Source organism: Oncorhynchus nerka, linkage group LG15, assembly GCF_034236695.1.
Source record: "Oncorhynchus nerka isolate Pitt River linkage group LG15, Oner_Uvic_2.0, whole genome shotgun sequence".
In the NCBI taxonomy this organism is placed as follows: Eukaryota; Metazoa; Chordata; class Actinopteri; order Salmoniformes; family Salmonidae; genus Oncorhynchus; species Oncorhynchus nerka.
This window is the reverse complement of record NC_088410.1, coordinates 84536185-84563783: the sequence shown is the minus strand read 5'-3', so window position 1 is coordinate 84563783 and position 27599 is coordinate 84536185. Positions and strand designations below refer to the sequence as shown.

At 43.6% G+C, this 27599-nt stretch overlaps 1 long non-coding RNA gene across 1 annotated transcript in view; it reads right to left on the bottom strand.

Moving 5' to 3' along the window:
- Positions 1-27599, bottom strand: part of LOC135560251 (uncharacterized) — a 61272-nt gene that overhangs the window by 31055 nt on the left and 2618 nt on the right. The gene's annotated exons all lie outside the window — the stretch shown is intronic.

Below are 27599 nucleotides of genomic sequence, written 5' to 3'. Positions count from 1 at the left end.
CCTGCCCGCCCGACCAACATCACTACTCTGGACGGTTCTGACTTAGAATGTGTGGACAACTACAAATACCTAGGGGTCAGGTTAGACTGTAAACTCTCCTTCCAGACTCACATCAAACATCTCCAATCCAAAGTTAAATCTAGAATTGGCTTCCTATTTCGCAACAAAGCATCCTTCACTCATGCTGTCAAACATACCCTTGTAAAACTGACCATCCTACCGATCCTCGACTTTGGCGATGTCATTTACAAAATAGCCTCCAATACCCTACTCAATAAATTGGATGCAGGCTATCACAGTGCCATCCGTTTTGTCATCAAAGCCCCATATACTACCCACCAGTGCGACCTGTATGCTCTCGTTGGCTGGTCCTCGCTTCATACTCGTCGCCAAACCCACTGGCTCCAGGTAATCTACAAGACCCTGCTAGGTAAAGTCCTCTGTTATGACATTGGCCTCTTTGGGTATTGCAAGCCCATCCCCCTCTCCCTGCCTCCCCCTTTCTTCCTTCAACTAGGTTGCTGTGGTCAGATGTTGTAAATTCATGAGAAGACCTCATGGACACACAGTTAGAGGGTAAACCTTCATAGAGGACAAATTAAATCCTTCCACCTCACAGAACTTGAGGTACGAACAAATTTCATGTACCGGAGAAAGTCTAAAAGATCGGTGAAGAATCCAGCTACGAACTGGTCTGTTTGTCACAACTTGGGAAGCTCATGGGAAACGGTGTGGCCACATTACCTTAACGCTGTTTATATAATAGCCTCAGATATGAGGTTTACATCTAATTGTTGTATTTGATGAATGAGTATGATACTGTTTGTATAATTGTGTAATATGATTGTGGACTGTTTAATGAAGAAAAATACAATTCCCTTTTGATTTGAACTAAATCAGAGGACCGCCCCTGAGCCCAGTTAGGGTCAGACATCCTGGGACAGCCCTCGTCCGAATAAAACCCCACTCGGGTTTTCGATCAGCAGACCGAGCTTACCTCAATTACGAGATGGCTAAAGGTTGCAGACCATGTTTTCTCCATGAGGAGGGACAAAGGTTGTGGACCACCGCTGAAACATCCATTCTATAACGAATGTCACTCTGAACTATCCCCTCTAACCACAACCGAGAGAGAGAGGGAGAAAGATGGACAATTCAACAAAAGAAACAGACTTTTCACCAGCGATCAAGACGACACACTGAGCGTAAATATATATATTGATTGCAATTGTTCCCGAATGAGTGAGCGTTCATGTGTAAAGGATTAGTATTTCAATTGTTATAATTATTAACTCTGTAGTGACTTCTTAGTCGACCCCCACTTCCCCTTTTTGTCTAACAAGCCGCAATGCCGGTTTAGCCCACTAGGGCACATTTTCCTATCATTACATTTACCTTGTTTGTTTGTTTATGCATTTCTGTGAATTACTTAGTTAGTAATAAATCAATTATTTAAGACAATTGATGACTCATAGTGAAGACTGGGTTCGTGCAGATAACCAACAATTTACGACTTTTGGAATGAGACTAACGTGAGGTAAAGTAAATAATTCATTAATTCAAAGACTAATTGATCAGATAAAATATCTGAAAAGTTATTTTAGGAAATGATAACTGTAATCTGAATATTTTTCCTTGGTGCCCCGACTTCCTCGTTAATTAGTTACGTGATTAATCAGTTGATCGCGCACTAACTAATTACAGAGAATCTTTGATAAAAACTATCAGTCTTCAGTTAATGATAGTAAAGACACGACATTTATGGCGCCCCCTTGTGAGGACAAAAACCAGGCCACATTTTGGGTCATTTTGATAATATACAGTGCCTTGAACTTTGCGACCTTTTGCCACATTTCAGGCTTCAAACAAAGATATAAAACTGTATTTTGTGAAGAATCAACAACAAGTGGGACACAATCATGAAGTGGAACAACATTTATTGGATATTTCAAACTTTAACAAAACAAAAACTGAAAAATTGGGCGTGCAAAATTATTCAGCCCCTTTACTTTCAGTGCAGCAAACTCTCTCCAGAAGTTCAGTGAGGATCTCTGAATGATCCAATGTTGACCTAAATGACTAATGATGATAAATACAATCCACCTGTGTGTAATCAAGTCTCCGTATAAATGCACCTGCACTGTGATAGTCTCAGAGGTCCGTTAAAAGCGCAGAGAGCATCATGAAGAACAAGGAACACACCAGGCAGGTCCGAGATACTGTTGTGAAGAAGTTTAAAGCCGGATTTGGATACAAAAAGATTTCCCAAGCTTTAAACATCCCAAGGAGCACTGTGCAAGCGATAATATTGAAATGGAAGGAGTATCAGACCACTGCAAATCTACCAAGACCTGGCCGTCCCTCTAAACTTTCAGCTCATACAAGGAGAAGACTGATCAGAGATGCAGCCAAGAGGCCCATGATCACTCTGGATGAACTGCAGAGATCTACAGCTGAGGTGGGAGACTCTGTCCATAGGACAACAATCAGTCGTATATTGCACAAATCTGGCCTTTATGGAAGAGTGGCAAGAAGAAAGCCATTTCTTAAAGATATCCATAAAAAGTGTTGTTTAAAGTTTGCCACAAGCCACCTGGGAGACACACCAAACATGTGGAAGAAGGTGCTCTGGTCAGATGAAACCAAAATGGAACTTTTTGGCAACAATGCAAAACGTTATGTTTGGCATAAAAGCAACACAGCTCATCACCCTGAACACACCATCCCCACTGTCAAACATGGTGGTGGCAGCATCATGGTTTGGGCCTGCTTTTCTTCAGCAGGGACAGGGAAGATGGTTAAAATTGATGGGAAGATGGATGGAGCCAAATACAGGACCATTCTGGAAGAAAACCTGATGGAGTCTGCAAAAGACCTGAGACTGGGACGGAGATTTGTCTTCCAACAAGACAATGATCCAAAACATAAAGCAAAATCTACAATGGAATGGTTCAAAAATAAACATATCCAGGTGTTAGAATGGCCAAGTCAAAGTCCAGACCTGAATCCAATCGAGAATCTGTGGAAAGAACCGAAAACTGCTGTTCACAAATGCTCTCCATCCAACCTCACTGAGCTCGAGCTGTTTTGCAAGGAGGAATGGGAAAAAATGTCAGTCTCTCGATGTGGAAAACTGATAGAGACATACCCCAAGCGACTTACAGCTGTAATCGCAGCAAAAGGTGGTGCTACATAGTATTAACTTAAGGGGGCTGAATAATTTTGCACGCCCAATTTTTCAGTTTTTGATTTGTTAAAAAAGTTTGAAATATCCAATAAATGTCGTTCCACTTCATGATTGTGTCCCACTTGTTGTTGATTCTTCACAAAAAATACAGTTTTATATCTTTATGTTTGAAGCCTGAAATGTGGCAAAAGGTCGCAAAGTTCAAGGGGGTCGAATACTTTCGCAAGGCACTGTACATTTATGACGCCCCGTTGCGAGGAATCTAATATAGAATTAGACTTTGTACAACTGATATAAAGAATTCCACCGCAAACAGACTGCTTTGTATACATTCAAATTGGTTGTGTGTGTGTTCCCCTTTGAAGAGGCTACAGTTCGCCTCTGGTAGTATTTTTAGCGTTAGAGCAATGAGTGATAAATTCCAGATTTAGTCCGTTAGGCCAAACGGTACTATTTCTGGTAGTCAATATTAACTTCTAGAGCCATAAAGCTTAGAAATTATAAGATATTCGTTCGGTGACCGAGCCAAAGTATTTTTGTCCGCCTACCGCACTACACCAGTGTGGACAGACTACAGGCATATCCGTATTATGTACCGTGTTGCTCCGGTCAACATAATGCTAGCAAAGTATGCCGAAAGGTTTAATGTGAGACGTCACGAGTAAACCCACCCTTTCCATGGTGAGAGGACCCTATTTCGTGCTTAGAACGTGATGTAGCTGGCACGAGAGGCTAAGCTAACTTCCGTCGCCTTGCGCCTCCCGCTCTTTGTACTGCCGTTTGATTTCAGCATTCAGCATCACTGGTGGTGAAGAATCGCAAGTACATCTCTTAAAAGAAGTGGATCACGTTAAAATAATCCAGCAATCTCAATTGCTTGGGTATTATCGTCTCATTCCATTTATTTAAATTGTCGAACATACCTTTCTAGGTTCTTCCAGTTAAATGAGACACCTTAAACTTTGCAATAGTAACCTAGATGAACCAACTTCCTAGGTGAATTTAAAGTGTAATTCCCAGATAGCCTACACAGGTTGATTATTCATTCAATTTGATCAATCAGTAAAAATCTGCTTCTGCAAAGCACAATCAATCAGTCCCGCCTCCAGCGGGAATCCCATATGGCTTTGGCTTGAGGGGAAAGTGTACCATAGTGGTAAATGTACCTAACATTATCATTATGATAATCCAGGAATCTCAATTGCTTTGGTATTATTGGGTCTCATTCAATTTATTTAAATTGTCGAACATACCTTTCTAGGTTCATCCAGTTAAATGAGACACCTTAAAACTTTAATTCCCAGATAGCCTATCCAAGTATGATTAATCATTATCATTGATTAATTAAATTTGCTTTGGAAAATTCATTCACGTCCAACTTCCACAGTACTGTCCAATACTGGAAAATTAGGAAAAACATTTTTTCCTTTCAAAATGTTCTAATAATGTGCAAGCTATCAGAGGGGGTAGTCCCCACTCGCCCGCTAATTACTGAACCTCCACCCGCAAATGGATTGATCTCTGACCTCAGCAGCGATACCAACCCTAATTATGCCATTAGTGGAAAAGCAGACAACAACGCTTTCCAAAATCAACCATCGGGCGCAGGCCTCGTAAAGGTTCTCGCCAGTCTAGCCCTGATGTCTTGCCACCCGAGATTGGCATCTGTCCAATACCGCAGTGCACAGCTGAAGCACGAGCAGGTAATGGGAGACATAAAGGGACAGAGGGAGAGAACCGAGAAACCAATGACAAATGCAGAAAAGGTTCTGCTAGCTATGGAACTGTGCTTGAAAACTGAACAATTAAATGTAATTGCAAAAACATACGACGATGAACAAGCACAAGCTCTTCAACAAAATCGTCTTCTACAGTAACAAAATCATATGCTACAGGAACAACACGATTTAGACAGAACTAAATACGATGATGTCCACGCCAAACTAGATAGATTTGAAGAGTTATCTACAAACAGGAGCGCTCAACTTGATAACATGCATGCAGTTTTGTTGAACGTTACTCACACACGGTTCTATTCAAAAAGCTACAGACCAAAGACGATCAGTTAATGAACACAATGACAAAGTTGGATGACAAATCAGCAGAACTCATTGAAGTCGCTGCCCAAATGAATGAGAGAACTCAGGTGATGAAGATGGAAATATTGATTTCTAAGCAAGCGGAGGAAATCTCATAAGTGAATCTCTCGCTCCATACTCAAGACCTCAAAACAATGACAGAGAAGTTTGAGACCGAAAGGAGCAAGTGTGACACTCACGTGTCCAAAATCAGTACTCTAGGCGCTCAATGCAGCAGAATACCACCCTTAGGTACCATCTAGAGGAAGTCCAGAATGGTCACGCTCTACAGTGTGAATACCAATCCAAGCAACCGGAGCCCTGTACTCACAGGAGTAAAGACAATAGGTTTTAGACCTTGCCTCCATTAAGTGTCCCTCAGTCTTCTCCTATTGGCCATTCGGCACTAAGTAATATTGCACCTCTTGGCCAACAACAACAAGTCTTGGCTTCTCCTCTTGCTCTTTCGGCCCCAATCTCTCCCCAGGATGAAGCCAACCCTCTCCAACCCGCTTGGCGCGGAATACCTTGACAAACTCATCAAGAATTTCCCCACCTTTGACCCCGTTCCAGGTCAGCCAAACGATACTGAGACGTTCCTAGCTGACATAGAGGACAGGTTGGATGGCTACCCAAACGCTACGGTTTCTGACAAGGTTTACCTGTTGAAGCGAACGTTGAATAGACACGTGACAAGGTTCATTCGTCTACAACAGCAACACGTGCTAAATGACTACGCTAAACTTGCCACAGCTTTGAAATGAGAATTCAGTGGTTCCGCGACTCGCAAAAATGATAGCTTACTGGCTAACACCGTCAAACAAGCTTAGAACGAACACCCACAAGCTTACTATCATAGGCTTCGTTCAGCTTACTTTGGCCTTCTCACTGAAATAGGCATGGAAGACTTGTTACCTTTTAAACAAATGTTCCTGTCGAACATGTATCCTACCTTCATTACCTACTTGGGCCTTGCCGCCCACGTTGGCTTGCCCATCTTACAATTCAGAGAGCTTGCAAGCACAGCTTTTGAGGCATCAAAAGTTCACAATGCTAAGAGCCCTGACCACTCGGTTTTGAAGTTTGACCAGGAGCACTCACTCCAGTTAGAGGGTGCATTATCAGGTATTGGAGCGTTGAGAGATGACGCACAACAACAGTTTCTACCACGAAACCATGATTCCAATAACCTCCGCGGTCGAAACAACTGTAAAGTACGTCGCCATCAACATGACTATGGCTACAATCGACCTGTTCGCTACGTTCCTGCACCCAACACATGATCTTAAAAGGGCTTTGAAGCCAACTAAACATTGGTTAAAAGTGGAACGATGCGACACTACACTTCGAGGGGTCACTCAGACTACCTCGCCTCTCACATTGAGAGTCATGCTGAAACTACACTTCAAGGACGTATCGCTCGTTCACCCTGTGTATGTTACCAGCCTCGAAACTGTAACCCTGCTACTTGGAGCAGACTTGATGGATCGGTTACTCCCATTGATGGATTGGAAAACCAACCAGGTATGGTCACAGGCCACCGTGCCTCCTCCATCGACCATACGGTCTTCCCCTAGCGCTAGCTGCAACGCAGTCATTCACAAGGGGTATCTGTCAAAAGCACCACTTGTGAAAAAGATGTTTAAAAACCTCTTGGGGCAGAATCCGACCCAAGGAGATATTACGATATCTCGACACATTCCATGAGCCAACCCGATTGACCATTCTTTTCATGATTTCGAGCCAGCTGTCTCTGTGAATAAGCAACTTCCCTCCTCCTTGCAGTCATGCAATACGGTAGTTGAGATGAACTCCTCTTGCCCTTCGGACACTTCCGCAAGCACTGTGGCCGTCTCAGCAAGAAAAACATTGATGCGCAGAGTATACTCTGCTTCCGATGATACACCTTCCGCTTTGTTGGAGACTGTCACCTCTTACAATGACACTAATGGCGTCAGTCCAGCAACTGACCCAATGACTCCCACTGGTGAAACACTTTGCGATATCACAGACCGATATCCTCATCTCAGTTCGCAGGTACTGAAGAGGTTGCCACACTCGGACGTGGTAGTGACTGACATGCCTCGACAGCCACTGAGCGTTTTGAAGCACAAACACCAGGAGATTTGGTTGAAAGGTTACAGCCATTCTCATAACAACGCGGCCGCTGACAACTCATACATAGGGTCCGACCTTTTCGTTTGCGCCTCGGACACCAACACCACCCGCTGGTGGGGGGGTCTGGAGACACAAAGGGGGGGAATAGTAGCCCAGACCCATGATGAGGCCGGTGGGGGCGGGGGGGTCGAGACCACGGACAACACTGTACGAGGCCGCCAGAGCATAAATCAAATCTTGTTGTAAACTCCCTATGAGAACAGTGAGGAGCAGACAGGCCCCTAGACGGGGATTATCTTAGAACACATCTAAGATAGTACTGAGGTGTACCACACTGGTCGTAAAGGAAGTCCAATGGACTTGTCCACCTCCAAAACAAATGGCAACAATAATCATTCCTTGACATGTGTAGGTTCAACTACAATACAACTAGTAAAATGCTCCAATCATGTGTTCCGGTAGTATAATATTTCAGAATAAATCGGTAGGATAACTGGTCCCTTTGAGCACCAGTACCAATACCAGCGACAGTCAGTCTAGCTACAATCAGTAAGAAGGTTAGAGACCTAACCAATCAAATTACCCTTGACAACAGCGACATAGGAGTCACTCAGAGTGCAACACGTGGAAGGGAATCTTCAGTGCACTCTTCCAATGGTTAACACACATGTCACTAATAAATAGAATCCTCTGTTCAGGAGGAAAATTATTAACCACGATCACACCACGTACGACTGGTCCAATACTTAAAGAGTACTTCCGTCTTGAGGTTAGCTCCTCCGTGGATAACACAGCTATGAAAGAGGCTTCATACATATCGCCACTACAATAGTGGAAGACACAGTGACTTGTAGTAAACACTACTACAGACTCCCGACACCAATTCTGACTGACCTCCAGGCATTGACTTAAATTACCTGACTACGTCAGACTCATTCTGAACAAGTTATAATCTGCCAGGATACTTGGTTTTCTTCCCTTGACATGTGCGCTTGTGTAAGCATAAACGCACATGCACAATGGAACATCCAATTAGGATTTATGCTAGGATCACTTAAGGGTCCAAGCAAAATACCAGCCTTAGTAAATAAAGTTGAACATTTACTTCGAGGCCTTTGACTCTACAGCACTCACCAGTTTTCTTCCCAGAAGTCCATAGGTCATCCCTGTAGACTGACCAAAACTAGTGCCTTACAGCTGTAAACTTATCATAGTGCCTAAGCAACACACCAAGTAGGAAAACCCGAGATATGGCATTAGAGACAATGCCATGATAGTCATTTTGCCAGAACATTGGACGTATATAGAATACAGCCCAATTAGATGATTTTTGTGTGAGAACTATATTTTATATATACTTCCATTCCTTTTCGGTTCAGTTCCTTTGACACTTAGGAAGTGATAGACCCATAAACAAAGTCCCCATACAACCATCACTTAGTGCCACGACATCGCTCTTTGGGGAATGAATGTAATTATATATATTTCATGAGTGTGTGTACGTTGTTAACATCTGCCTAAGTTGCTGCCCAGACATTCCAGTCTGGACGACGACCAGACGACGGGTCCGGAACAGCGACCCCAAATCCGGACACCCACGACCCATCCTTGTGGCGGCATGCCCCGCTGTCAGAGAGCCTACCAAGGTAAACCACCAGAGAGGGGGGGGGGGCGCAACAGCGATCACCAACCAGGACATCCCCTGGCCCTCCCTGGGGTTCTTTGCAGCTTCCAGGGAACCTACCAAGGTACATCACTAGAAGGGACCGCAACGGCGATCACCAACCGGACATCAACTGCCATCCTTGTGGTGGACAGCTCCGCTTTCAGAGAAGCCTACCAAGTTCAACCACCAGAGGGGACGGCAACGATGATCTACAAACAGGACATCACGTGTTCATGATTTTATGTTGATTTGTAACTTGCAGGACAAACAATATCCAAACCACCAGGGGGGGGTATGTCATGACGTTGGCCTCTTTGGGTATAGCAAGCCCATCCCCCTCTCCCTGCCTCCCCCTTTCTTCCTTCAACTAGGTTGCTGTGGTCAGATGTTGTAAATTCATGAGAAGACCTCATGGACACACAGTTAGAGGGTAAACCTTCATAGAGGACAAATTAAATCCTTCCACCTCACAGAACTTGAGGTACGAACAAATTTCATGTACCGGAGAAAGTCTAAAAGATCGGTGAAGAATCCAGCTACGAACTGGTCTGTTTGTCACAACTTGGGAAGCTCATGGGAGACGGTGTGGCCACATTACCTTAACGCTGTTTATATAATAGCCTCAGATATGAGGTTTACATCTAATTGTTGTATTTGATGAATGAGTATGATACTGTTTGTATAATTGTGTAATATGATTGTGGACTGTTTAATGAAGAAAAATACAATTCCCTTTTGATTTGAACTAAATCAGAGGACCGCCCCTGAGCCCAGTTAGGGTCAGACATCCTGGGACAGCCCTCGTCCGAATAAAACCCCACTCGGGTTTTCGATCAGCAGACCGAGCTTACCTCAATTACGAGATGGCTAAAGGTTGCAGACCATGTTTTCTCCATGAGGAGGGACAAAGGTTGTGGACCACCGCTGAAACATCCATTCTATAACGAATGTCACTCTGAACTATCCCCTCTAACCACAACCGAGAGAGAGAGGGAGAAAGATGGACAATTCAACAAAAGAAACAGACTTTTCACCAGCGATCAAGACGACACACTGAGCGTAAATATATATATTGATTGCAATTGTTCCCGAATGAGTGAGCGTTCATGTGTAAAGGATTAGTATTTCAATTGTTATAATTATTAACTCTGTAGTGACTTCTTAGTCGACCCCCACTTCCCCTTTTTGTCTAACAAGCCGCAATGCCGGTTTAGCCCACTAGGCACATTTTCCTATCATTACATTTACCTTGTTTGTTTGTTTATGCATTTCTGTGAATTACTTAGTTAGTAATAAATCAATTATTTAAGACAATTGATGACTCATAGTGAAGACTGGGTTCGTGCAGATAACCAACAATTTACGACTTTTGGAATGAGACTAACGTGAGGTAAAGTAAATAATTCATTAATTCAAAGACTAATTGATCAGATAAAATATCTGAAAAGTTATTTTAGGAAATGATAACTGTAATCTGAATATTTTTCCTTGGTGCCCCGACTTCCTCGTTAATTAGTTACGTGATTAATCAGTTGATCGCGCACTAACTAATTACAGAGAATCTTTGATAAAAACTATCAGTCTTCAGTTAATGATAGTAAAGACACGACATTTATGGCGCCCCTTGTGAGGACAAAAACCAGGCCACATTTTGGGTCATTTTGATAATATACAGTGCCTTGAACTTTGCGACCTTTTGCCACATTTCAGGCTTCAAACAAAGATATAAAACTGTATTTTGTGAAGAATCAACAACAAGTGGGACACAATCATGAAGTGGAACAACATTTATTGGATATTTCAAACTTTAACAAAACAAAAACTGAAAAATTGGGCGTGCAAAATTATTCAGCCCCTTTACTTTCAGTGCAGCAAACTCTCTCCAGAAGTTCAGTGAGGATCTCTGAATGATCCAATGTTGACCTAAATGACTAATGATGATAAATACAATCCACCTGTGTGTAATCAAGTCTCCGTATAAATGCACCTGCACTGTGATAGTCTCAGAGGTCCGTTAAAAGCGCAGAGAGCATCATGAAGAACAAGGAACACACCAGGCAGGTCCGAGATACTGTTGTGAAGAAGTTTAAAGCCGGATTTGGATACAAAAAGATTTCCCAAGCTTTAAACATCCCAAGGAGCACTGTGCAAGCGATAATATTGAAATGGAAGGAGTATCAGACCACTGCAAATCTACCAAGACCTGGCCGTCCCTCTAAACTTTCAGCTCATACAAGGAGAAGACTGATCAGAGATGCAGCCAAGAGGCCCATGATCACTCTGGATGAACTGCAGAGATCTACAGCTGAGGTGGGAGACTCTGTCCATAGGACAACAATCAGTCGTATATTGCACAAATCTGGCCTTTATGGAAGAGTGGCAAGAAGAAAGCCATTTCTTAAAGATATCCATAAAAAGTGTTGTTTAAAGTTTGCCACAAGCCACCTGGGAGACACACCAAACATGTGGAAGAAGGTGCTCTGGTCAGATGAAACCAAAATGGAACTTTTTGGCAACAATGCAAAACGTTATGTTTGGCATAAAAGCAACACAGCTCATCACCCTGAACACACCATCCCCACTGTCAAACATGGTGGTGGCAGCATCATGGTTTGGGCCTGCTTTTCTTCAGCAGGGACAGGGAAGATGGTTAAAATTGATGGGAAGATGGATGGAGCCAAATACAGGACCATTCTGGAAGAAAACCTGATGGAGTCTGCAAAAGACCTGAGACTGGGACGGAGATTTGTCTTCCAACAAGACAATGATCCAAAACATAAAGCAAAATCTACAATGGAATGGTTCAAAAATAAACATATCCAGGTGTTAGAATGGCCAAGTCAAAGTCCAGACCTGAATCCAATCGAGAATCTGTGGAAAGAACCGAAAACTGCTGTTCACAAATGCTCTCCATCCAACCTCACTGAGCTCGAGCTGTTTTGCAAGGAGGAATGGGAAAAATGTCAGTCTCTCGATGTGGAAAACTGATAGAGACATACCCCAAGCGACTTACAGCTGTAATCGCAGCAAAAGGTGGTGCTACATAGTATTAACTTAAGGGGGCTGAATAATTTTGCACGCCCAATTTTTCAGTTTTTGATTTGTTAAAAAAGTTTGAAATATCCAATAAATGTCGTTCCACTTCATGATTGTGTCCCACTTGTTGTTGATTCTTCACAAAAAATACAGTTTTATATCTTTATGTTTGAAGCCTGAAATGTGGCAAAAGGTCGCAAAGTTCAAGGGGTCGAATACTTTCGCAAGGCACTGTACATTTATGACGCCCGTTGCGAGGAATCTAATATAGAATTAGACTTTGTACAACTGATATAAAGAATTCCACCGCAAACAGACTGCTTTGTATACATTCAAATTGGTTGTGTGTGTGTTCCCCTTTGAAGAGGCTACAGTTCGCCTCTGGTAGTATTTTTAGCGTTAGAGCAATGAGTGATAAATTCCAGATTTAGTCCGTTAGGCCAAACGGTACTATTTCTGGTAGTCAATATTAACTTCTAGAGCCATAAAGCTTAGAAATTATAAGATATTCGTTCGGTGACCGAGCCAAAGTATTTTTGTCCGCCTACCGCACTACACCAGTGTGGACAGACTACAGGCATATCCGTATTATGTACCGTGTTGCTCCGGTCAACATAATGCTAGCAAAGTATGCCGAAAGGTTTAATGTGAGACGTCACGAGTAAACCCACCCTTTCCATGGTGAGAGGACCCTATTTCGTGCTTAGAACGTGATGTAGCTGGCACGAGAGGCTAAGCTAACTTCCGTCGCCTTGCGCCTCCCGCTCTTTGTACTGCCGTTTGATTTCAGCATTCAGCATCACTGGTGGTGAAGAATCGCAAGTACATCTCTTAAAAGAAGTGGATCACGTTAAAATAATCCAGCAATCTCAATTGCTTGGGTATTATCGTCTCATTCCATTTATTTAAATTGTCGAACATACCTTTCTAGGTTCTTCCAGTTAAATGAGACACCTTAAACTTTGCAATAGTAACCTAGATGAACCAACTTCCTAGGTGAATTTAAAGTGTAATTCCCAGATAGCCTACACAGGTTGATTATTCATTCAATTTGATCAATCAGTAAAAATCTGCTTCTGCAAAGCACAATCAATCAGTCCGCCTCCAGCGGGAATCCCATATGGCTTTGGCTTGAGGGGAAAGTGTACCATAGTGGTAAATGTACCTAACATTATCATTATGATAATCCAGGAATCTCAATTGCTTTGGTATTATTGGGTCTCATTCAATTTATTTAAATTGTCGAACATACCTTTCTAGGTTCATCCAGTTAAATGAGACACCTTAAAACTTTAATTCCCAGATAGCCTATCCAAGTATGATTAATCATTATCATTGATTAATTAAATTTGCTTTGGAAAATTCATTCACGTCCAACTTCCACAGTACTGTCCAATACTGGAAAATTAGGAAAAACATTTTTTCCTTTCAAAATGTTCTAATAATGTGCAAGCTATCAGAGGGGTAGTCCCCACTCGCCCGCTAATTACTGAACCTCCACCCGCAAATGGATTGATCTCTGACCTCAGCAGCGATACCAACCCTAATTATGCCATTAGTGGAAAAGCAGACAACAACGCTTTCCAAAATCAACCATCGGGCGCAGGCCTCGTAAAGGTTCTCGCCAGTCTAGCCCTGATGTCTTGCCACCCGAGATTGGCATCTGTCCAATACCGCAGTGCACAGCTGAAGCACGAGCAGGTAATGGGAGACATAAAGGGACAGAGGGAGAGAACCGAGAAACCAATGACAAATGCAGAAAAGGTTCTGCTAGCTATGGAACTGTGCTTGAAAACTGAACAATTAAATGTAATTGCAAAAACATACGACGATGAACAAGCACAAGCTCTTCAACAAAATCGTCTTCTACAGTAACAAAATCATATGCTACAGGAACAACACGATTTAGACAGAACTAAATACGATGATGTCCACGCCAAACTAGATAGATTTGAAGAGTTATCTACAAACAGGAGCGCTCAACTTGATAACATGCATGCAGTTTTGTTGAACGTTACTCACACACGGTTCTATTCAAAAAGCTACAGACCAAAGACGATCAGTTAATGAACACAATGACAAAGTTGGATGACAAATCAGCAGAACTCATTGAAGTCGCTGCCCAAATGAATGAGAGAACTCAGGTGATGAAGATGGAAATATTGATTTCTAAGCAAGCGGAGGAAATCTCATAAGTGAATCTCTCGCTCCATACTCAAGACCTCAAAACAATGACAGAGAAGTTTGAGACCGAAAGGAGCAAGTGTGACACTCACGTGTCCAAAATCAGTACTCTAGGCGCTCAATGCAGCAGAATACCACCCTTAGGTACCATCTAGAGGAAGTCCAGAATGGTCACGCTCTACAGTGTGAATACCAATCCAAGCAACCGGAGCCCTGTACTCACAGGAGTAAAGACAATAGGTTTTAGACCTTGCCTCCATTAAGTGTCCCTCAGTCTTCTCCTATTGGCCATTCGGCACTAAGTAATATTGCACCTCTTGGCCAACAACAACAAGTCTTGGCTTCTCCTCTTGCTCTTTCGGCCCCAATCTCTCCCCAGGATGAAGCCAACCCTCTCCAACCCGCTTGGCGCGGAATACCTTGACAAACTCATCAAGAATTTCCCCACCTTTGACCCCGTTCCAGGTCAGCCAAACGATACTGAGACGTTCCTAGCTGACATAGAGGACAGGTTGGATGGCTACCCAAACGCTACGGTTTCTGACAAGGTTTACCTGTTGAAGCGAACGTTGAATAGACACGTGACAAGGTTCATTCGTCTACAACAGCAACACGTGCTAAATGACTACGCTAAACTTGCCACAGCTTTGAAATGAGAATTCAGTGGTTCCGCGACTCGCAAAAATGATAGCTTACTGGCTAACACCGTCAAACAAGCTTAGAACGAACACCCACAAGCTTACTATCATAGGCTTCGTTCAGCTTACTTTGGCCTTCTCACTGAAATAGGCATGGAAGACTTGTTACCTTTTAAACAAATGTTCCTGTCGAACATGTATCCTACCTTCATTACCTACTTGGGCCTTGCCGCCCACGTTGGCTTGCCCATCTTACAATTCAGAGAGCTTGCAAGCACAGCTTTTGAGGCATCAAAAGTTCACAATGCTAAGAGCCCTGACCACTCGGTTTTGAAGTTTGACCAGGAGCACTCACTCCAGTTAGAGGGTGCATTATCAGGTATTGGAGCGTTGAGAGATGACGCACAACAACAGTTTCTACCACGAAACCATGATTCCAATAACCTCCGCGGTCGAAACAACTGTAAAGTACGTCGCCATCAACATGACTATGGCTACAATCGACCTGTTCGCTACGTTCCTGCACCCAACACATGATCTTAAAAGGGCTTTGAAGCCAACTAAACATTGGTTAAAAGTGGAACGATGCGACACTACACTTCGAGGGGTCACTCAGACTACCTCGCCTCTCACATTGAGAGTCATGCTGAAACTACACTTCAAGGACGTATCGCTCGTTCACCCTGTGTATGTTACCAGCCTCGAAACTGTAACCCTGCTACTTGGAGCAGACTTGATGGATCGGTTACTCCCATTGATGGATTGGAAAACCAACCAGGTATGGTCACAGGCCACCGTGCCTCCTCCATCGACCATACGGTCTTCCCTAGCGCTAGCTGCAACGCAGTCATTCACAAGGGGTATCTGTCAAAAGCACCACTTGTGAAAAAGATGTTTAAAAACCTCTTGGGGCAGAATCCGACCCAAGGAGATATTACGATATCTCGACACATTCCATGAGCCAACCCGATTGACCATTCTTTTCATGATTTCGAGCCAGCTGTCTCTGTGAATAAGCAACTTCCCTCCTCCTTGCAGTCATGCAATACGGTAGTTGAGATGAACTCCTCTTGCCCTTCGGACACTTCCGCAAGCACTGTGGCCGTCTCAGCAAGAAAAACATTGATGCGCAGAGTATACTCTGCTTCCGATGATACACCTTCCGCTTTGTTGGAGACTGTCACCTCTTACAATGACACTAATGGCGTCAGTCCAGCAACTGACCCAATGACTCCCACTGGTGAAACACTTTGCGATATCACAGACCGATATCCTCGTCTCAGTTCGCAGGTACTGAAGAGGTTGCCACACTCGGACGTGGTAGTGACTGACATGCCTCGACAGCCACTGAGCGTTTTGAAGCACAAACACCAGGAGATTTGGTTGAAAGGTTACAGCCATTCTCATAACAACGCGGCCGCTGACAACTCATACATAGGGTCCGACCTTTTCGTTTGCGCCTCGGACACCAACACCACCCGCTGGTGGGGGGGTCTGGAGACACAAAGGGGGGAATAGTAGCCCAGACCCATGATGAGGCCGGTGGGGGGGGGGGGGTCGAGACCACGGACAACACTGTACGAGGCCGCCAGAGCATAAATCAAATCTTGTTGTAAACTCCCCTATGAGAACAGTGAGGAGCAGACAGGCCCCTAGACGGGGATTATCTTAGAACACATCTAAGATAGTACTGAGGTGTACCACACTGGTCGTAAAGGAAGTCCAATGGACTTGTCCACCTCCAAAACAAATGGCAACAATAATCATTCCTTGACATGTGTAGGTTCAACTACAATACAACTAGTAAAATGCTCCAATCATGTGTTCCGGTAGTATAATATTTCAGAATAAATCGGTAGGATAACTGGTCCCTTTGAGCACCAGTACCAATACCAGCGACAGTCAGTCTAGCTACAATCAGTAAGAAGGTTAGAGACCTAACCAATCAAATTACCCTTGACAACAGCGACATAGGAGTCACTCAGAGTGCAACACGTGGAAGGGAATCTTCAGTGCACTCTTCCAATGGTTAACACACATGTCACTAATAAATAGAATCCTCTGTTCAGGAGGAAAATTATTAACCACGATCACACCACGTACGACTGGTCCAATACTTAAAGAGTACTTCCGTCTTGAGGTTAGCTCCTCCGTGGATAACACAGCTATGAAAGAGGCTTCATACATATCGCCACTACAATAGTGGAAGACACAGTGACTTGTAGTAAACACTACTACAGACTCCCGACACCAATTCTGACTGACCTCCAGGCATTGACTTAAATTACCTGACTACGTCAGACTCATTCTGAACAAGTTATAATCTGCCAGGATACTTGGTTTTCTTCCCTTGACATGTGCGCTTGTGTAAGCATAAACGCACATGCACAATGGAACATCCAATTAGGATTTATGCTAGGATCACTTAAGGGTCCAAGCAAAATACCAGCCTTAGTAAATAAAGTTGAACATTTACTTCGAGGCCTTTGACTCTACAGCACTCACCAGTTTTCTTCCCAGAAGTCCATAGGTCATCCCTGTAGACTGACCAAAACTAGTGCCTTACAGCTGTAAACTTATCATAGTGCCTAAGCAACACACCAAGTAGGAAAACCCGAGATATGGCATTAGAGACAATGCCATGATAGTCATTTTGCCAGAACATTGACGTATATAGAATACAGCCCAATTAGATGATTTTTGTGTGAGAACTATATTTTATATATACTTCCATTCCTTTTCGGTTCAGTTCCTTTGACACTTAGGAAGTGATAGACCCATAAACAAAGTCCCCATACAACCATCACTTAGTGCCACGACATCGCTCTTTGGGGAATGAATGTAATTATATATATTTCATGAGTGTGTGTACGTTGTTAACATCTGCCTAAGTTGCTGCCCAGACATTCCAGTCTGGACGACGACCAGACGACGGGTCCGGAACAGCGACCCCAAATCCGGACACCCACGACCCATCCTTGTGGCGGCATGCCCCGCTGTCAGAGAGCCTACCAAGGTAAACCACCAGAGAGGGGGGGGGGGCGCAACAGCGATCACCAACCAGGACATCCCCTGGCCCTCCCTGGGGTTCTTTGCAGCTTCCAGGGAACCTACCAAGGTACATCACTAGAAGGGACCGCAACGGCGATCACCAACCGGACATCAACTGCCATCCTTGTGGTGGACAGCTCCGCTTTCAGAGAAGCCTACCAAGTTCAACCACCAGAGGGGACGGCAACGATGATCTACAAACAGGACATCACGTGTTCATGATTTTATGTTGATTTGTAACTTGCAGGACAAACAATATCCAAACCACCAGGGGGGGGTATGTCATGACGTTGGCCTCTTTGGGTATAGCAAGCCCATCCCCTCTCCCTGCCTCCCCTTTCTTCCTTCAACTAGGTTGCTGTGGTCAGATGTTGTAAATTCATGAGAAGACCTCATGGACACACAGTTAGAGGGTAAACCTTCATAGAGGACAAATTAAATCCTTCCACCTCACAGAACTTGAGGTACGAACAAATTTCATGTACCGGAGAAAGTCTAAAAGATCGGTGAAGAATCCAGCTACGAACTGGTCTGTTTGTCACAACTTGGGAAGCTCATGGGAGACGGTGTGGCCACATTACCTTAACGCTGTTTATATAATAGCCTCAGATATGAGGTTTACATCTAATTGTTGTATTTGATGAATGAGTATGATACTGTTTGTATAATTGTGTAATATGATTGTGGACTGTTTAATGAAGAAAAATACAATTCCCTTTTGATTTGAACTAAATCAGAGGACCGCCCCTGAGCCCAGTTAGGGTCAGACATCCTGGGACAGCCCTCGTCCGAATAAAACCCCACTCGGGTTTTCGATCAGCAGACCGAGCTTACCTCAATTACGAGATGGCTAAAGGTTGCAGACCATGTTTTCTCCATGAGGAGGGACAAAGGTTGTGGACCACCGCTGAAACATCCATTCTATAACGAATGTCACTCTGAACTATCCCCTCTAACCACAACCGAGAGAGAGAGGGAGAAAGATGGACAATTCAACAAAAGAAACAGACTTTTCACCAGCGATCAAGACGACACACTGAGCGTAAATATATATATTGATTGCAATTGTTCCCGAATGAGTGAGCGTTCATGTGTAAAGGATTAGTATTTCAATTGTTATAATTATTAACTCTGTAGTGACTTCTTAGTCGACCCCCACTTCCCCTTTTTGTCTAACAAGCCGCAATGCCGGTTTAGCCCACTAGGGCACATTTTCCTATCATTACATTTACCTTGTTTGTTTGTTTATGCATTTCTGTGAATTACTTAGTTAGTAATAAATCAATTATTTAAGACAATTGATGACTCATAGTGAAGACTGGGTTCGTGCAGATAACCAACAATTTACGACTTTTGGAATGAGACTAACGTGAGGTAAAGTAAATAATTCATTAATTCAAAGACTAATTGATCAGATAAAATATCTGAAAAGTTATTTTAGGAAATGATAACTGTAATCTGAATATTTTTCCTTGGTGCCCCGACTTCCTCGTTAATTAGTTACGTGATTAATCAGTTGATCGCGCACTAACTAATTACAGAGAATCTTTGATAAAAACTATCAGTCTTCAGTTAATGATAGTAAAGACACGACATTTATGGCGCCCCTTGTGAGGACAAAAACCAGGCCACATTTTGGGTCATTTTGATAATATACAGTGCCTTGAACTTTGCGACCTTTTGCCACATTTCAGGCTTCAAACAAAGATATAAAACTGTATTTTGTGAAGAATCAACAACAAGTGGGACACAATCATGAAGTGGAACAACATTTATTGGATATTTCAAACTTTAACAAAACAAAAACTGAAAAATTGGGCGTGCAAAATTATTCAGCCCCTTTACTTTCAGTGCAGCAAACTCTCTCCAGAAGTTCAGTGAGGATCTCTGAATGATCCAATGTTGACCTAAATGACTAATGATGATAAATACAATCCACCTGTGTGTAATCAAGTCTCCGTATAAATGCACCTGCACTGTGATAGTCTCAGAGGTCCGTTAAAAGCGCAGAGAGCATCATGAAGAACAAGGAACACACCAGGCAGGTCCGAGATACTGTTGTGAAGAAGTTTAAAGCCGGATTTGGATACAAAAAGATTTCCCAAGCTTTAAACATCCCAAGGAGCACTGTGCAAGCGATAATATTGAAATGGAAGGAGTATCAGACCACTGCAAATCTACCAAGACCTGGCCGTCCCTCTAAACTTTCAGCTCATACAAGGAGAAGACTGATCAGAGATGCAGCCAAGAGGCCCATGATCACTCTGGATGAACTGCAGAGATCTACAGCTGAGGTGGGAGACTCTGTCCATAGGACAACAATCAGTCGTATATTGCACAAATCTGGCCTTTATGGAAGAGTGGCAAGAAGAAAGCCATTTCTTAAAGATATCCATAAAAAGTGTTGTTTAAAGTTTGCCACAAGCCACCTGGGAGACACACCAAACATGTGGAAGAAGGTGCTCTGGTCAGATGAAACCAAAATGGAACTTTTTGGCAACAATGCAAAACGTTATGTTTGGCATAAAAGCAACACAGCTCATCACCCTGAACACACCATCCCCACTGTCAAACATGGTGGTGGCAGCATCATGGTTTGGGCCTGCTTTTCTTCAGCAGGGACAGGGAAGATGGTTAAAATTGATGGGAAGATGGATGGAGCCAAATACAGGACCATTCTGGAAGAAAACCTGATGGAGTCTGCAAAAGACCTGAGACTGGGACGGAGATTTGTCTTCCAACAAGACAATGATCCAAAACATAAAGCAAAATCTACAATGGAATGGTTCAAAAATAAACATATCCAGGTGTTAGAATGGCCAAGTCAAAGTCCAGACCTGAATCCAATCGAGAATCTGTGGAAAGAACCGAAAACTGCTGTTCACAAATGCTCTCCATCCAACCTCACTGAGCTCGAGCTGTTTTGCAAGGAGGAATGGGAAAAAATGTCAGTCTCTCGATGTGGAAAACTGATAGAGACATACCCCAAGCGACTTACAGCTGTAATCGCAGCAAAAGGTGGTGCTACATAGTATTAACTTAAGGGGGCTGAATAATTTTGCACGCCCAATTTTTCAGTTTTTGATTTGTTAAAAAAGTTTGAAATATCCAATAAATGTCGTTCCACTTCATGATTGTGTCCCACTTGTTGTTGATTCTTCACAAAAAATACAGTTTTATATCTTTATGTTTGAAGCCTGAAATGTGGCAAAAGGTCGCAAAGTTCAAGGGGGTCGAATACTTTCGCAAGGCACTGTACATTTATGACGCCCGTTGCGAGGAATCTAATATAGAATTAGACTTTGTACAACTGATATAAAGAATTCCACCGCAAACAGACTGCTTTGTATACATTCAAATTGGTTGTGTGTGTGTTCCCCTTTGAAGAGGCTACAGTTCGCCTCTGGTAGTATTTTTAGCGTTAGAGCAATGAGTGATAAATTCCAGATTTAGTCCGTTAGGCCAAACGGTACTATTTCTGGTAGTCAATATTAACTTCTAGAGCCATAAAGCTTAGAAATTATAAGATATTCGTTCGGTGACCGAGCCAAAGTATTTTTGTCCGCCTACCGCACTACACCAGTGTGGACAGACTACAGGCATATCCGTATTATGTACCGTGTTGCTCCGGTCAACATAATGCTAGCAAAGTATGCCGAAAGGTTTAATGTGAGACGTCACGAGTAAACCCACCCTTTCCATGGTGAGAGGACCCTATTTCGTGCTTAGAACGTGATGTAGCTGGCACGAGAGGCTAAGCTAACTTCCGTCGCCTTGCGCCTCCCGCTCTTTGTACTGCCGTTTGATTTCAGCATTCAGCATCACTGGTGGTGAAGAATCGCAAGTACATCTCTTAAAAGAAGTGGATCACGTTAAAATAATCCAGCAATCTCAATTGCTTGGGTATTATCGTCTCATTCCATTTATTTAAATTGTCGAACATACCTTTCTAGGTTCTTCCAGTTAAATGAGACACCTTAAACTTTGCAATAGTAACCTAGATGAACCAACTTCCTAGGTGAATTTAAAGTGTAATTCCCAGATAGCCTACACAGGTTGATTATTCATTCAATTTGATCAATCAGTAAAAATCTGCTTCTGCAAAGCACAATCAATCAGTCCGCCCCAGCGGGAATCCCATATGGCTTTGGCTTGAGGGGAAAGTGTACCATAGTGGTAAATGTACCTAACATTATCATTATGATAATCCAGGAATCTCAATTGCTTTGGTATTATTGGGTCTCATTCAATTTATTTAAATTGTCGAACATACCTTTCTAGGTTCATCCAGTTAAATGAGACACCTTAAAACTTTAATTCCCAGATAGCCTATCCAAGTATGATTAATCATTATCATTGATTAATTAAATTTGCTTTGGAAAATTCATTCACGTCCAACTTCCACAGTACTGTCCAATACTGGAAAATTAGGAAAAACATTTTTTCCTTTCAAAATGTTCTAATAATGTGCAAGCTATCAGAGGGGTAGTCCCCACTCGCCCGCTAATTACTGAACCTCCACCCGCAAATGGATTGATCTCTGACCTCAGCAGCGATACCAACCCTAATTATGCCATTAGTGGAAAAGCAGACAACAACGCTTTCCAAAATCAACCATCGGGCGCAGGCCTCGTAAAGGTTCTCGCCAGTCTAGCCCTGATGTCTTGCCACCCGAGATTGGCATCTGTCCAATACCGCAGTGCACAGCTGAAGCACGAGCAGGTAATGGGAGACATAAAGGGACAGAGGGAGAGAACCGAGAAACCAATGACAAATGCAGAAAAGGTTCTGCTAGCTATGGAACTGTGCTTGAAAACTGAACAATTAAATGTAATTGCAAAAACATACGACGATGAACAAGCACAAGCTCTTCAACAAAATCGTCTTCTACAGTAACAAAATCATATGCTACAGGAACAACACGATTTAGACAGAACTAAATACGATGATGTCCACGCCAAACTAGATAGATTTGAAGAGTTATCTACAAACAGGAGCGCTCAACTTGATAACATGCATGCAGTTTTGTTGAACGTTACTCACACACGGTTCTATTCAAAAAGCTACAGACCAAAGACGATCAGTTAATGAACACAATGACAAAGTTGGATGACAAATCAGCAGAACTCATTGAAGTCGCTGCCCAAATGAATGAGAGAACTCAGGTGATGAAGATGGAAATATTGATTTCTAAGCAAGCGGAGGAAATCTCATAAGTGAATCTCTCGCTCCATACTCAAGACCTCAAAACAATGACAGAGAAGTTTGAGACCGAAAGGAGCAAGTGTGACACTCACGTGTCCAAAATCAGTACTCTAGGCGCTCAATGCAGCAGAATACCACCCTTAGGTACCATCTAGAGGAAGTCCAGAATGGTCACGCTCTACAGTGTGAATACCAATCCAAGCAACCGGAGCCCTGTACTCACAGGAGTAAAGACAATAGGTTTTAGACCTTGCCTCCATTAAGTGTCCCTCAGTCTTCTCCTATTGGCCATTCGGCACTAAGTAATATTGCACCTCTTGGCCAACAACAACAAGTCTTGGCTTCTCCTCTTGCTCTTTCGGCCCCAATCTCTCCCCAGGATGAAGCCAACCCTCTCCAACCCGCTTGGCGCGGAATACCTTGACAAACTCATCAAGAATTTCCCCACCTTTGACCCCGTTCCAGGTCAGCCAAACGATACTGAGACGTTCCTAGCTGACATAGAGGACAGGTTGGATGGCTACCCAAACGCTACGGTTTCTGACAAGGTTTACCTGTTGAAGCGAACGTTGAATAGACACGTGACAAGGTTCATTCGTCTACAACAGCAACACGTGCTAAATGACTACGCTAAACTTGCCACAGCTTTGAAATGAGAATTCAGTGGTTCCGCGACTCGCAAAAATGATAGCTTACTGGCTAACACCGTCAAACAAGCTTAGAACGAACACCCACAAGCTTACTATCATAGGCTTCGTTCAGCTTACTTTGGCCTTCTCACTGAAATAGGCATGGAAGACTTGTTACCTTTTAAACAAATGTTCCTGTCGAACATGTATCCTACCTTCATTACCTACTTGGGCCTTGCCGCCCACGTTGGCTTGCCCATCTTACAATTCAGAGAGCTTGCAAGCACAGCTTTTGAGGCATCAAAAGTTCACAATGCTAAGAGCCCTGACCACTCGGTTTTGAAGTTTGACCAGGAGCACTCACTCCAGTTAGAGGGTGCATTATCAGGTATTGGAGCGTTGAGAGATGACGCACAACAACAGTTTCTACCACGAAACCATGATTCCAATAACCTCCGCGGTCGAAACAACTGTAAAGTACGTCGCCATCAACATGACTATGGCTACAATCGACCTGTTCGCTACGTTCCTGCACCCAACACATGATCTTAAAAGGGCTTTGAAGCCAACTAAACATTGGTTAAAAGTGGAACGATGCGACACTACACTTCGAGGGGTCACTCAGACTACCTCGCCTCTCACATTGAGAGTCATGCTGAAACTACACTTCAAGGACGTATCGCTCGTTCACCCTGTGTATGTTACCAGCCTCGAAACTGTAACCCTGCTACTTGGAGCAGACTTGATGGATCGGTTACTCCCATTGATGGATTGGAAAACCAACCAGGTATGGTCACAGGCCACCGTGCCTCCTCCATCGACCATACGGTCTTCCCCTAGCGCTAGCTGCAACGCAGTCATTCACAAGGGGTATCTGTCAAAAGCACCACTTGTGAAAAAGATGTTTAAAAACCTCTTGGGGCAGAATCCGACCCAAGGAGATATTACGATATCTCGACACATTCCATGAGCCAACCCGATTGACCATTCTTTTCATGATTTCGAGCCAGCTGTCTCTGTGAATAAGCAACTTCCCTCCTCCTTGCAGTCATGCAATACGGTAGTTGAGATGAACTCCTCTTGCCCTTCGGACACTTCCGCAAGCACTGTGGCCGTCTCAGCAAGAAAAAACATTGATGCGCAGAGTATACTCTGCTTCCGATGATACACCTTCCGCTTTGTTGGAGACTGTCACCTCTTACAATGACACTAATGGCGTCAGTCCAGCAACTGACCCAATGACTCCCACTGGTGAAACACTTTGCGATATCACAGACCGATATCCTCGTCTCAGTTCGCAGGTACTGAAGAGGTTGCCACACTCGGACGTGGTAGTGACTGACATGCCTCGACAGCCACTGAGCGTTTTGAAGCACAAACACCAGGAGATTTGGTTGAAAGGTTACAGCCATTCTCATAACAACGCGGCCGCTGACAACTCATACATAGGGTCCGACCTTTTCGTTTGCGCCTCGGACACCAACACCACCCGCTGGTGGGGGGGTCTGGAGACACAAAGGGGGGGAATAGTAGCCCAGACCCATGATGAGGCCGGTGGGGGGCGGGGGGGGGTCGAGACCACGGACAACACTGTACGAGGCCGCCAGAGCATAAATCAAATCTTGTTGTAAACTCCCCTATGAGAACAGTGAGGAGCAGACAGGCCCCTAGACGGGGATTATCTTAGAACACATCTAAGATAGTACTGAGGTGTACCACACTGGTCGTAAAGGAAGTCCAATGGACTTGTCCACCTCCAAAACAAATGGCAACAATAATCATTCCTTGACATGTGTAGGTTCAACTACAATACAACTAGTAAAATGCTCCAATCATGTGTTCCGGTAGTATAATATTTCAGAATAAATCGGTAGGATAACTGGTCCCTTTGAGCACCAGTACCAATACCAGCGACAGTCAGTCTAGCTACAATCAGTAAGAAGGTTAGAGACCTAACCAATCAAATTACCCTTGACAACAGCGACATAGGAGTCACTCAGAGTGCAACACGTGGAAGGGAATCTTCAGTGCACTCTTCCAATGGTTAACACACATGTCACTAATAAATAGAATCCTCTGTTCAGGAGGAAAATTATTAACCACGATCACACCACGTACGACTGGTCCAATACTTAAAGAGTACTTCCGTCTTGAGGTTAGCTCCTCCGTGGATAACACAGCTATGAAAGAGGCTTCATACATATCGCCACTACAATAGTGGAAGACACAGTGACTTGTAGTAAACACTACTACAGACTCCCGACACCAATTCTGACTGACCTCCAGGCATTGACTTAAATTACCTGACTACGTCAGACTCATTCTGAACAAGTTATAATCTGCCAGGATACTTGGTTTTCTTCCCTTGACATGTGCGCTTGTGTAAGCATAAACGCACATGCACAATGGAACATCCAATTAGGATTTATGCTAGGATCACTTAAGGGTCCAAGCAAAATACCAGCCTTAGTAAATAAAGTTGAACATTTACTTCGAGGCCTTTGACTCTACAGCACTCACCAGTTTTCTTCCCAGAAGTCCATAGGTCATCCCTGTAGACTGACCAAAACTAGTGCCTTACAGCTGTAAACTTATCATAGTGCCTAAGCAACACACCAAGTAGGAAAACCCGAGATATGGCATTAGAGACAATGCCATGATAGTCATTTTGCCAGAACATTGGACGTATATAGAATACAGCCCAATTAGATGATTTTTGTGTGAGAACTATATTTTATATATACTTCCATTCCTTTTCGGTTCAGTTCCTTTGACACTTAGGAAGTGATAGACCCATAAACAAAGTCCCCATACAACCATCACTTAGTGCCACGACATCGCTCTTTGGGGAATGAATGTAATTATATATATTTCATGAGTGTGTGTACGTTGTTAACATCTGCCTAAGTTGCTGCCCAGACATTCCAGTCTGGACGACGACCAGACGACGGGTCTGGAACAGCGACCCCAAATCCGGACACCCACGACCCATCCTTGTGGCGGCATGCCCCGCTGTCAGAGAGCCTACCAAGGTAAACCACCAGAGAGGGGGGCGCAACAGCGATCACCAACCAGGACATCCCCTGGCCCTCCCTGGGGTTCTTTGCAGCTTCCAGGAACCTACCAAGGTACATCACTAGAAGGGACCGCAACGGCGATCACCAACCGGACATCAACTGCCATCCTTGTGGTGGACAGCTCCGCTTTCAGAGAAGCCTACCAAGTTCAACCACCAGAGGGGACGGCAACGATGATCTACAAACAGGACATCACGTGTTCATGATTTTATGTTGATTTGTAACTTGCAGGACAAACAATATCCAAACCACCAGGGGGTATGTCATGACGTTGGCCTCTTTGGGTATAGCAAGCCCATCCCCCTCTCCCTGCCTCCCCCTTTCTTCCTTCAACTAGGTTGCTGTGGTCAGATGTTGTAAATTCATGAGAAGACCTCATGGACACACAGTTAGAGGGTAAACCTTCATAGAGGACAAATTAAATCCTTCCACCTCACAGAACTTGAGGTACGAACAAATTTCATGTACCGGAGAAAGTCTAAAAGATCGGTGAAGAATCCAGCTACGAACTGGTCTGTTTGTCACAACTTGGGAAGCTCATGGGAGACGGTGTGGCCACATTACCTTAACGCTGTTTATATAATAGCCTCAGATATGAGGTTTACATCTAATTGTTGTATTTGATGAATGAGTATGATACTGTTTGTATAATTGTGTAATATGATTGTGGACTGTTTAATGAAGAAAAATACAATTCCCTTTTGATTTGAACTAAATCAGAGGACCGCCC